This window comes from Crinia signifera, chromosome 11, assembly GCF_055691185.1.
Source record: "Crinia signifera chromosome 11, ASM5569118v1, whole genome shotgun sequence".
Classification (NCBI taxonomy): Eukaryota; Metazoa; Chordata; class Amphibia; order Anura; family Myobatrachidae; genus Crinia; species Crinia signifera.
This window is the reverse complement of record NC_139227.1, coordinates 67,381,035-67,393,593: the sequence shown is the minus strand read 5'-3', so window position 1 is coordinate 67,393,593 and position 12,559 is coordinate 67,381,035. Positions and strand designations below refer to the sequence as shown.

The window sequence follows — 12,559 nt, the reverse complement described above, 5'->3', positions numbered from 1 at the left end:
TTGACTGCAGGAGGGTGGGTTTGACTGCGGGTGGGTGGGTGACTGAAGGTGGGTGGCTGCAGGTGGGTTTGACTGCAGGAGGGTGGGAGACTGCAGGAGGGTGGGTGACTGCAGGAGGGTGGGTGGGTGAATGCAGGAGGGTGGGTGCAGTTGCAGTAGGGAGGGAGGGGGGGGAGTACACCTACATAGCCAGCCGCTCACCTCCCCCCTGCCAGTGTGCGTCCTGTCCTGTGTCCTGTCCCCCGCTCCTCGCTCCCCGCTGTGTCCGGGAGACGGAGAGAGACGTGCACTGCTGCTGAATAAAATCTTCCGCGCTGGACCGCTAGCCAATAGGCGCTCGCGTTCCAGCAGCCACCAGTTGATTGGCTGCTGGACCGCAAGCGCCCATTGGCTAGCGGTCCAACGTGAGAAGTGAATATTACATATCAGCAGTGGACGTCTCTCTCCGTCTCCCGGACCCGGACACAGCAGGCAGGTGAGCGGGAGAACGGGCGAGGGGGCAACGGGCGAGCTAAGCTGGCGGTACCGGTGCCAGCACAGCTTCGGCACCATGCTATCTTCCTGCACCTGGAGCGTGTGCTCCACCGGCTCCGCCGTCGCTACGCCTCTGGGGACACGCTCCTTTCGGAGCCCTGTCCCTGCATGTGGGGGGAATGATACATCCCTGCGCTAGGATCGCATATTACAGTGTGATCCTGGGTGGTAATGTTCCGCCCAGATTGCATTGTAAATGCAATCCTTCATAAATGGGCCCCTAGTGAGATTGCTAAGAAAACGCTCTTAAATCACCCCGTGTGTAAGTCCCATTAGTCTCTACATCCTTGGAGAGCAGTTCAGCCTGCGCATCTACAGACTCTCCCACATTACCTAATTTGCGACAATGGTATTATTTTATTTACTACCAGTTATTTATGTAGCGCACACATATTTCGCAATATATGTGCCTGATTCAAAGTTTATCTTAAACGGCCAAAACCATGTTGCACTGAAGGCGAGGCAAATATAATATGTGCAGGGAGAGTTATGCTCCGTACACTCGGCACTCGGGGTGACGGGAGCAGTGTGCTGAGTGATCTAGTCAAGAACAGATCACTCAGAACAGATCGCTCTCCATGAGGACACTGGCCCTGACACCGGTGATTATAGATTCCTCCAGCATGCTGGATATTAATCGCCAGATGATAGCGACATGTGCGGCTGCACATCGCATCGGTTCTCGGCCTTTTGGCTAAGATCAAGTGTAGTATCTGTTCTTATCAGTGGGTATGGACTGGCCTCTGGCAGAGAATAGAGAAAGGCTGGACTGAGTAGCTGCTCTGATGGGCGGAGGGTGTGGGACCCCTCTTTTTTGCCTGGGAGTGATGAAAGGTCTGGCTGAGTACCTTCACCTCTGCCTTTGGTAGGAGGTGTTGTTTCCGTAAATCCACTGGTAAGAGGGGGGGAGAAACACTGGGCCTAGTAGTTTGACTCTCTTGACGGGGTTCGTAGCCCCCGAAGGATGAGACAGCGAAAGGCTCAGTCTAGTATCCATTCCCAAGGAGCGGAGAAAGGCTGGGACTGAGTAGATGGCTCCTGTTCCAGAGGTTCGTAGCCTCTGATGGGGAGACCGCGAAAGGCCCAGCTTAGTACCTTAACCTTGGGATCGGAGAAACACTGAGACTGAATAGATTGCTCTTCCGAGGGGGTCGCAGCCCCTAAGGGAGTCAGTCGAAAAGCCCAGGGAGTACCCATTCCCATGCCAGGAGCTGGAAAGTGCCCTACGATGGGAGCAGAGAAACACTTGGTCGGACGCTGATCGGTCGGCTGCTTGGAGTCCAAAGCTGCACTGTGCCCCCGGGGAAACTCGGGGGTGCCGAACATGCACGGGTGATCCCAAAATCACCATGCACTAGTAAGCACTAGCACTGCACACTTCCCTCTAGGTTAGCACTTCACGTCCTTACCTCGTCCTTTTGGATGGGGTAGGACAATTCTTCACACCCCCACCCCGGCCTTCTGGCTAGGGTCTTCTTTATTATTTATTTCTTTTCCTTCTCACGTTCGTCACTTTCACGTTTTCTGTTTTTTTGTAGTTTGTCACGTTTTTTTGGGTAGTGTGGTCGACCCTTACGGGCCTTCCATTTCCCCAATGTGCCGAAGCTCTCGCCTTTTGGGGAGATCTTCGTGCCCCCGAGGACAACCCCGAGCCGCAAGGCGGAGGGAAGTCTATTGAGGGTCTCTCCAAACCTTCGGGTGTGGAGGACCCACCGTCCTAACCCTTCCGGGGGTTGAGGAAAGAGGGTCTCTCTAAGCTTCGACGAAGAGGACCCACCGTTCCCTATTTTCCCCTCTTCGGCCTTATGGTTGAGAGGGGTTAGGGGAAAAACGGGGCCCGTCTCCTTCGGGAGATAAGCCCATTTGATCGCACGGCCCCCTTTGCACGTGTTTAGGCACAGCACTGGTGGTAGGGAGCACACCTCGGGCTCCTGAGTTTCTTCAAACTCGCTATCGCTATGGCCCCTACACACAGAGCCATGTAGGGGCATTTTCTAAGTGATCTAGTACATGTGTAGATCCCTTAAGGCTGGTATGGAAGAATTCACTCACAATCAGACTTATAACAAATTTATAAACACATTTAACATATCTGAGCGGTCAATATATTAGTAATACATATAATAATAATAATAATAATAATAATAATAATAATAATAATAATAATAATAATAATAATAATATATAAATTACAAATACAAAACTATACTAATAAAGGTATACAGTCTTTAGGTCGACAGGCATTCAAGGTTGTTTATCCAGTGATGTTAGGTGTCGTCCCCAGAGCCAGATTAAGGTCTAAATGGGCCTGGAGCTGAATGATCAAGGGCCTATTATGCGCAATAATAGGGGTTGTGGCCAGCACCTAATAATGTGGGGGGCGTGACCAGTGTTCTGGTTGGGTGGTCTGCTCATGGGTGTGTTTGTATTTGTGTAAATACTTTCAGCTAATTATATATGCCTGGAAAAGGCAGGGGGCTGGCATAGGAAAAATGCAGGGAGATATATTGGCGGGTACCCTCCAAAGGTGCACCCGCAAGATGCCGATGTCCTAAGATACTTGCGGGGTGAGTCGGCATTCCAGTCATAGAAAAAATACTGAAAGCCGAAACTTGGTAGACAACATTTCAGCACCTTTTATGTGGTCACCTAAGTTTACCATACCATATACCCCTTATACAAGTCATGCAACACAATAGTAACCACCTTATCCTGTACTTGCCTCTTACACATTATGCCACATGGAATGAGACAAAATTCACACCGATTGAGCCAAAATTCACATTATGCCACACAGATTAAGGCAAAATTCACATTTTGCCATATGGATTGAGCCAAAATACACAATATACCAGGCATGTCCAAACAGTGGCCCTCCAGCTGTTGTGAAACTACATGTCTAAGCATGCCTTGACATAGTTTTAGCATTCCCTAATAGCAAAACTGTGGCAATGCATGATGAGACTTGTAGGTTCAAAACAGCTGGAGGGCCATTGTTTGGACATGCCTGCACTATGCCAAACAGATTGAGCAACAACGCACAATATGCTTCATAAATAGGGGCATTGCGCGCATTAAAAATTTACACCATAATGCCTATTACATGATAAGCCTCACACCACAATCTCCATTACGTATTATGCCAAACACCATAATGCCTATTAAAAATTATGCTACATAAGTGTTGCTTACCTACATGTTCATTGCCAGGGGTTCCATGCCATTATCATGTGGCCTTACACTGGGCTATTAAGCCCAGACATATATGTTACTGTTAATGGGATGGGTTTGGGAGTGTGGTGCCCCCGGTGTTGGTAGGGCTGGTCTGCTCCAGGTTAGCACACCCTAACACTTTATTAATACTTATTTTTTCCTATCACATTGTATATATTTTGTATTTTAATCACACCTTCACTTCCCTACATAGCACTTATGTGCTTCTTATTAACCCTACTAATTTTCACTTGTGTGCTGCCCTGGAGTACTCAGCCTGTGTCAGCATGTTGGGGGCCCACACCCCAGACCCATACCCAGTATTAGGGACCCCCAGTGACAGAGATGCCTTGACGTACGGCCTGGGGGCTTAGCCCTATATCTGCAGATATATGCAACCAAGATCTCTGTATTATCTGATTTATTATGTAGTTATTTTTCTCATTCAGTGTGCAATTGGGATACAACATGTTTTTTTCCTAGACAGAATTACCCCTCCCTTTTGGCACCTGAGTGACACACCTCTGATTGAGCAGCTTACCAACAAAAGTGTTGTTCCATGCACATTGCCAGGGGTTCCATGCTCGTTGCTATGTGGGATTACATGCTCATTGCCAAGGAGAATAGATGCTCGCTGTAACTGGGGGACAGCCGCTGCCGGGCAGAAAAGCCCGGCTGTATTCAGAGCACTGCATGTCCCGGCTATTTGAAATAATACCCCTTTCACACCAGAAAATGCAGGGAGTCACCCAGGAATATGGTCCCAGGATCATGCAGAGACATTCCCGGACTGGCCCCTTTCACACCAGCCTAGTCCCTGCATTTTCTGGTGTGAGGGGGAAAGAAAACCACCCCCGCCCCCCTTTAAACAACCAGCTATATCTTCTGAACCAATTGACCCATTTACATGTAGGCTTCAAATGATTTTGGTCCAGTGAAACTGGCCCATTTGGTTCCAGAGAAATCTGTCCTCAAACAACATGAACAGCCATGAAATTACATTTCAGAAATGATACCCGCAATATCTCTAGAACCAATGAACCCATATGGACCAGGTATCAGATTGAAGGCCCAGCGATTTGGGTTTGACTGAGATCAACCTTGGGCTTCTGTGATGCCAGAGAGGAAACTGGCAGCCGTTGGAATCGGGTGGAGGTCGGAATTAGCGGGTGGAGTCAGACAGTGAACTCCGCCCCCCGCCCAGCGTTATACACAGAGCCCAGCTATACACAGATCTGGCCTGCCCTTTAATAAATAGACGCCCAGGTACACATAGTCATCAGAGGAACCCACTGCCACTCACATATAACACCGCAGCGCCATCCGCATATCCCCCTTCCCAGTGCCCTGCGATCCACAAGTCTTGCGGCAACTCCAGGAAGTATCGCGGGAACACTACCTAGCCTCCAGGCTCACCACCCACATACCAGTGGCACTGCGACCCGGAAGTCTTGCGACACCTTCTCCCGTGGCCTGCTACGTACTTACCCACCAAGCTCATCCTCCCACTTCCTGCGACCCTCACACCTGGAAGGCCATGCCACACCATATTTCCCAACTTTTTCTGATGTGAAATAGAGACACTCGCGAGCGCCCGAAAATGGGGTGTGGCCTATGCCAATGAGGGTGCGGCATATGCAAATAAGCCACAATTAGGCCATGTCCCCATTTTTCCCTGTCTGCATCGCTGAATAGACACTGTGTGCATGCGCACAGCGTCTATTCACTTCATGCTGGGGGGACTCTCAACTGCGCCCCCCACCGCGGGACACTGCCGGCCTCGGGCAGGACTGAAAAACGGGACAGTTGGGAGGTATGTCACACACTACACCACCTGGAGCACGCACATCGCTCACACTACCACCAAATGCTACCAGAGAAATCATTACTTTTTTCAGCCGTCCATCACCCAATACCACCATACCACCAACGCGTGACTGTACACCTCTCCATCCCGCACTACACACACACCTCATCATACCACACCCACGCCACTGAGGACTATCTACCACATACAGCACCCCAGACACCATTCGTAACCCACGGTACCCCTTCATCCGCTCCTCCTCCTTAAGGGGGCAAAGCACTTACGACGGTGTGAAGAGCGCCAGTATGGTGCTATGAATCACCTACTTCATGGATATTTAATTCACTGTCACTTTTTGTACAAAGCACTTCCGCTCACTTCAATGTGCAGCCTTTTTTGTTAGCTCTATAAAATGTTGTTTTCTATATTGCTGGAAATTGCAGCAGTGCCTGTGTCCAACAAACATTCCCCGGTGCAAGGCGCTTAAATATACCTCCCAACTTTGGAAGTTGAGCAGGCGGGACACTGCCGCCGAAATTTTCGGGGGCGTGGCCTAATTTGGGGGCATGGCCTATACTAGCGGCTCTTCCGCGAGGCCACGCCCCCATTTTGCCACTATGGGGGTATGACCCAGAGGCTCTGTGAGCCTCTAGCCATGCCCCCAGCCCCCTGGCTGTGGGAATAGACGCTGTGCGCATGCGCACAGCGTTTATTCCCCGCTGCTTAGCAGCTGACAGGGGGGACTCCCAACAGCCTCCCCACACCGCTGGACACTGCCGCCCGCGGGTGGAACATCGGGACTGTCCCGATAAAATCGGGACTGTTGGGAGGTATGCTTAAATCACACTTCCGTACTGAACAACAATTGAACCTCTTAGCCAGGTCTGCATGCTTTTATATGTTGCTGTCACACAGTGGTGGAACTTGTGAGTGGTGGGCCCAGGTGCAAAAGAACAATTTAGGCCCCACACCAGTGAGTGACAGGGGTACAAGCTGCTGGTCTAGACAGCAATGGGCCCGGAGCAATGCACCTGCTGCACCAATGGTAGTTCCGCCTCTGCTGTCACATGATTAGTTGAGTAGTTCCTTACCTACTCAGATATTTCTGGAAAGCACATTTTATATGTTAACAAATGTGTAAAAAAGCAGCCTGTTGATTGAGATGGTAATCTTCATCACCTCTAATGCAGTTAATGGGATTTAAAAAATCAGCTTTTTCACATTCCAATCTAGGTCACATTCTACATGAAAAAAAACAGTACAAGATTTCCTTGTAACCATGAATAGGTCTGAAACTAGGAATTATGGCGCCCGATGCAGGCATTAATCTGGTGCCTCCCCCCCCCAAAAATATTTTGCCACAGTGCGGGGTGGCAACTACACTACAACACACTGACACTCACTTATACTGTACAGGAATCAGTGGTAAACAGGGACCGTGGGCACACTGACAGCACATACATTGCATACGTGCCGACTTTTGGCTGGCATGGCAGCCAGCTCAGTGAGGCAGGGGGTGGGGCAATTGCCGGGAGCAAAAAGGGGCGGTTTGGGGGTGGAGCCACAGACAGGCTGACCTGTTGGGGGCGTGACTGGAGTGATTGTATTTCAGGCATTGCACTGCAGGGGGCGATCATGTCATTTGACTCACAGACACCCCCCCCCCCCCCCACAGAGGGGTGGTTCACAGGAGATGGAGGGCTATGCAGGAGACTTGAACCCCTTTCCGGAGGGCCAGGAGGGGGACACGATATCCGGGACCCTCCCGGCCATTTCGGGAATGTAAGCAACCCTCATACATTGTACAGGCACCGGGGGGACAGTGACACACACAGACACACACACACACTTTTACTGTACACTTATGCTTATACTGTCCCCCCTCCCCCCACCCGAAGGTTACCTCTGTGCTGCTGAGCTGCTGCCCTGCGTGTGTCCCCTGACAAGGAGGTGGACTGAGCATGATGTGCTGCTGTGGGACACTAGCCTTGAAGTGGCGGCAGGGGTGAATGGGGAGCGGTGATGGTGGGCTTTGGGAGCAGCCAGTGACTGGTACAGGGATGAGCCGTGGGCTGCTGTGTGGAGAAATGCAGATGTAGTGGCTCTTCTGTAGCTGCTGTAGCCAGCACCCGACAGGCTGTCCGCTATTAATAGTGGATATAGCGCTCAGAATTATTGATCAGAAGTTATCGTGTGGGGCACCTACAGAATGAACTGCTGTAACCAACAGCAGCACAAAAATAAGGGGGTGTCAAGCCCCTACACAAATACAAAAATATAGTGGATGGGCTGCGCTAATTGTATGAATTTAAAATATTAATGGTGGGTGATAAAACACCTTTCCAGCCTGACTGGTTGGCTGGAAAGGCATTTTATCACCCACCATTAATATCACCACTGAAAGAGACCCACAAATCCATCTACAGTAGTACCGCTACGGAGAAGTTCCCCAGGAGCAACCGCATTCTAATTGTTGGTATCTGCAGGGCCGGTGCCACCACTAGGCAGCTCTAGGCATTTGCCTAGGGCGCCGGCACCTGGAGGGCGGCAGTTCGCCCCTCACCCCCAGCGAACTGTGTAAAAAAATTGCTGCCCCGGCGTCCCTGCAGTGCTGGGTGTCTGTGCCGTAGGGGTACCTGCGGCGCCGTCATGTGTATAAAGCTGGCTGCGGCCGGCAGGGTCCCTGTAGTGAATAGCAAATAACTAGCGCTATGCGCGCGGCGGCACGGGAAGCGCTAGTTATTTGCTATTCACTACAGGGACCCCGCCGGCCGCAGCCAGCTTTATACACATGATGGCGTCGCTTGTACCCCTACGGCACGGACACCCCTGACCGCCCCAGCACTGCAGGGACGCCGGGGCAGCAATTTTTTTACACAGGTACCACCCCCCCTCCCTCCCCCAGGGACCGGGGCGCCCCCACCCCGACTCGCCTGGGGCGCTCCGGTGCCTTGCACCGGCCCTGGGTATCTGGAGAAGGAGTTCCCAAGATTAAGCTTGCTGACACCATACAGTGCACATCCTCCCTACAGAGGCACGCCACCTTGCCAAAAACAACTGCAGAGGAACCTGGACTGTATATTCTCCCTTAATACCCCAGCCGACGGACATTTGCAATCACTCTTTGGGACACCACCAATCGCTACAGGTATATCAATCTTTTCATTGCACCTATCTATTCTAACCTAGTTATTTTTTGATCATTTATGCTTTTTATTGTTATTCTATTGTGTATTAAATAATTAATTTATTTCATCCATTGTATTTTGAATTCATACAATTAGCGCAGCCCATCTTCTAGATTTTTTTGGATATAGCGCTCAGCCTGTTAATTCCATGCCCCTACACTTCAGCTCCTGGAGCGTGGGACCCCCTAGCCCCTCCCCCCAGTTACGGCCCTGCCATGAACAATCTGTCAGAACAGTGCTCTGCACATTGTAGCTCTTTAAATAAAGATTTTAAAAATATATATAATTGATCACAAACTGAATGATAGCATCCTTTATTTCTGCTGAGATCTTTTTTAGTTTGATATGTGTGATTGGGAAGGGTGTGGTATATTAGGATGACAATAAAAAGTCGACACAAGCAAAAGGTCAACATGAAAATGGGTTTTTCATGTTTTTTGGTGTCAATTTGTAGATTTGATAACACAGACCCTAAATTGGTGTACCCTTGCCATGTTTCAAGCAAGGTGCCTTGCTCTGCTACCACTGCGTGCAGCACACTTTACTGTTCCCAATCTGAGTTCATGTGGATGGAAAGTATGAAAAAGGTCTACATAGGGAAAAAATCCCCCAAAGCGTTGACCTTTTAACGTGTTGACCACTGCCATGTCAACCTTTTGCTTGTGTTGACCTTTTGCATATATTGACCATGTCAATGTCAAGCATATGCTGACGACCTACAGTGGCAAACGCAGGATTTTTAGAGGGGGTTTCCAAATGTAATCCAAAATCTTCCACTGCATTGAAGTAAGAACCGGAATCTGGGGGAATGGTAAAAGTCCTAAAAATAGGTCTTTTTATACACTGGATACTGTATGAAATAGAGATTTAATATTTAACAGTACATGTGGTCTATAGTATAAACTGTTTCAAACGTTGAAATAAAATAAGTGGTCAGGAAAAGGTTAAACATATCATAATAAATAAATACACAAACATACAGTATAGAACCAGTACTACACTTTCTAAGCTCACAATCTCCCACTTCATGGTAAGGCTCCTGTCTCTTCCTCCTGGCAGCTGCTCTCCATTGCAATTTGCGATGTTTGAGGGCTCAGATCCACACATGCAGTAAATGTGGTAGAAGAAGCTGGTACACTGGGCATGTGCAGCAGCTCTGCTCTGTTCCTTACACTGCATAATGTAATGGCAGCTCTATTGATCATATTATATACCAGTGCTATTGTTGTCATAATTTAAGACACTTGCCAAGAGGAGGGGGTTTCCTGGCAACCAGAACCCCCCTCCCTACCTTTGCCTATGACCTAGACATTGCTAATCAATTATCTGGATCTTGCTTGGGAAGACAAATGCACTTACTAGATAGACATGGGTTGCAGAGGAAAGGTGACAGGGGCAGGGAGTATGCACAGATTCTGCATTTATGGCCAGATTCAGAGATGTATGCTAATACAATCATAGCTGAGATCTTGTATGCAGAGACTGTGTGAAAGTATGCAAATGTCACAGCTACTGGGATTAGTATTAAGACGCTTACTGGCATCTTTGCAAATCCCAATGACTGTACACAAAGTTACAGGCGTAAATTTAAATTTAAGATGGGAGTTCTATTGAAGATGGGTTGTTGGCCTTAGCAACCAATCAGATTCTTCTTTATTTGGTACCTTCTAGAAGATAATAGATAGCATCAGATTGGTTTCTATGGGCAACACCCCATCTTAAATAGGCATAACTCCTGTCCTGATTTTTGTGGAACAGTCCCTTTTTTTGGGAGTGTCGCAAGCCCCACCTGGGCCTGGCAGTGTCCTGCAGTCATGTGACATCATCTGCCCACCCCCGGCACACTGCGTCACGGCCGCATTTGCATGGGAATATTAATATTCTGACAGAGTAGCTGCATGATAGTAAAAGTCTAGTTCACATTTTAAGTTTCAAAAGCTCATGGAAGAGATCAGTTGCAAAGGAGTTTTCTGGAGCGGAGACTATCTTATCTTTAAAGATACGGTCGGCCTCCAAATCAGGAGTAGGAGTGCGAATCTCCTATGTCCAAAAACACTCTTTCAAAAGCATTCTCCATAATCACTTATTTGTATGCACTTGAACAGGGTTAAAAACCAAGGGGAAAAATCCCAAAGTGTGCCTGACCAAGAGTCTGAGACACCACAGACGCAGTGATGAAAATGAATAAGTCCAGGGTGCCCAAAACAGAAATAGTCACTGATCCAAGCAATTACTCAGTACAATACATGATGGTAATGGCACTCACTAATAATACATAACGTCTCTGTTGCCTTCCGTTATTAAGGTGAACATCACCCCAAGACAGCATGCAGTGAATGGCTCGGAAATTACTCAGAAACTCTGCCAATTGTAGCCAACGTTTCTATGAGATTTACTCATTTTCATCGGGGCAAAGGTAATACAGAAAACAACTCACCATTTATGTTTTGACTATCACCACGCCATCTGAGAGAATTGCGGGTACCTGTTGAGAAAAAACATACTCACAAGCCGTCTTCTCAGCTTCTCCGGGTCTCCGCCATCGCTGTACACACACCGGGACTATTGTTTACATCTGGGGCTCCACCCACAGACCACGAGATAGGCCCGCCCACCAACCAATCATGATCGGAGAAATGGCTGCTGGGCGGACCTAACTCCCAATCTGTGGGTGGAGTATTTTGGGAACTAGGACAGACCCTGTAGTAGCCTAATGCTGTTTTTATAAAATCAAGGGAGACCTTATTTGTTTTGCCCCGTGATCTTCTGAAACCAGGACCGGCTCTTTGAGCCTGGGGCTGGTTAGTCTCTGGAGAGGGGACCCCACGCTGTTTGTTTTTTTTGTTTTTTACAATTTACACTTTTTTGGACAGAACCATGCACAGATCACACTGGTCTGTGCATGGTTCTGTCAAATTCGCCCATCACAACCTGGTCTGTTTGTGTGGCGATTTTTAGTAACATTTTCCAAAATTCGCATCCCATTAAATTTGTGATTTCTATTCTTTATAATGGGAAAACATCTGGATGCGAATTGTAAAATTGCCATTTCAGAATGTGCGAATTTGCTGCAAAAAAATTAGATTTTTGCCACAATTCGCATTCCATTAAGTTGGCGATTTCGGGAAAACGTGGGACTTCGGCTGTTTTTTGCAATAAAATTGCAACATCCCCCCCCCCCCCCAAAAAAAAACCCTGATTCCTATTACATGTTACCCAGAGGCTCTTTCTCGCTTTGCAGCTCTGGAGAATTAAACTTCCTTGGAAAAACATTCAATTATTGGGGAACAGTCAATCTGTTGCCACGGATTAAAGGGGGAAATTTACTAAGAAGGGAATTCTATTTCAGATGGAATGTTGCTATTGACAACCAATCAGATTCTATCATCTTCTAGAATGTGCTAAATAAATAAGAAGTAGATTCTGATTGCAACATCCCAACTGAAATAGAACTCCCATCTTAGTAATTTCCCCTAAAGGAATCGATTTAGATGAATTTTGTGCTCCTAATCATGAATATGCCATGCTTACTTTTCAATTGGCTTTAGTTTTTGAGATACCTATACAGTGGGGGAAATTTACTAAGATAAATTTGTGAAAACATTTTTTGGGGGGTGTATTCGTATTTTTGGCATTTACTATGCCAATAATACGAATTTTCGTATTCGTATTGATGGGACATTCGTATTTGTATTTACAAATACGAATGATTACGCAATCGATAGAATACGACAGAAATCACCATTCAAAAAAATGGTGGTTCGTGATTTACTAAGGGGCCATATTTTCAATACGGCCGCTAATTGGCATGAAACGG

The 12,559-nt window shown here is 47.9% G+C and overlaps 1 pseudogene; it reads left to right on the top strand.

Annotated features, from left to right (window-relative positions):
- Positions 1–1,208: 1,208 nt before the first annotated feature.
- Positions 1,209–1,344, top strand: LOC146046490 (U2 spliceosomal RNA; annotated as a pseudogene).
- Positions 1,345–12,559: the final 11,215 nt, after the last annotated feature.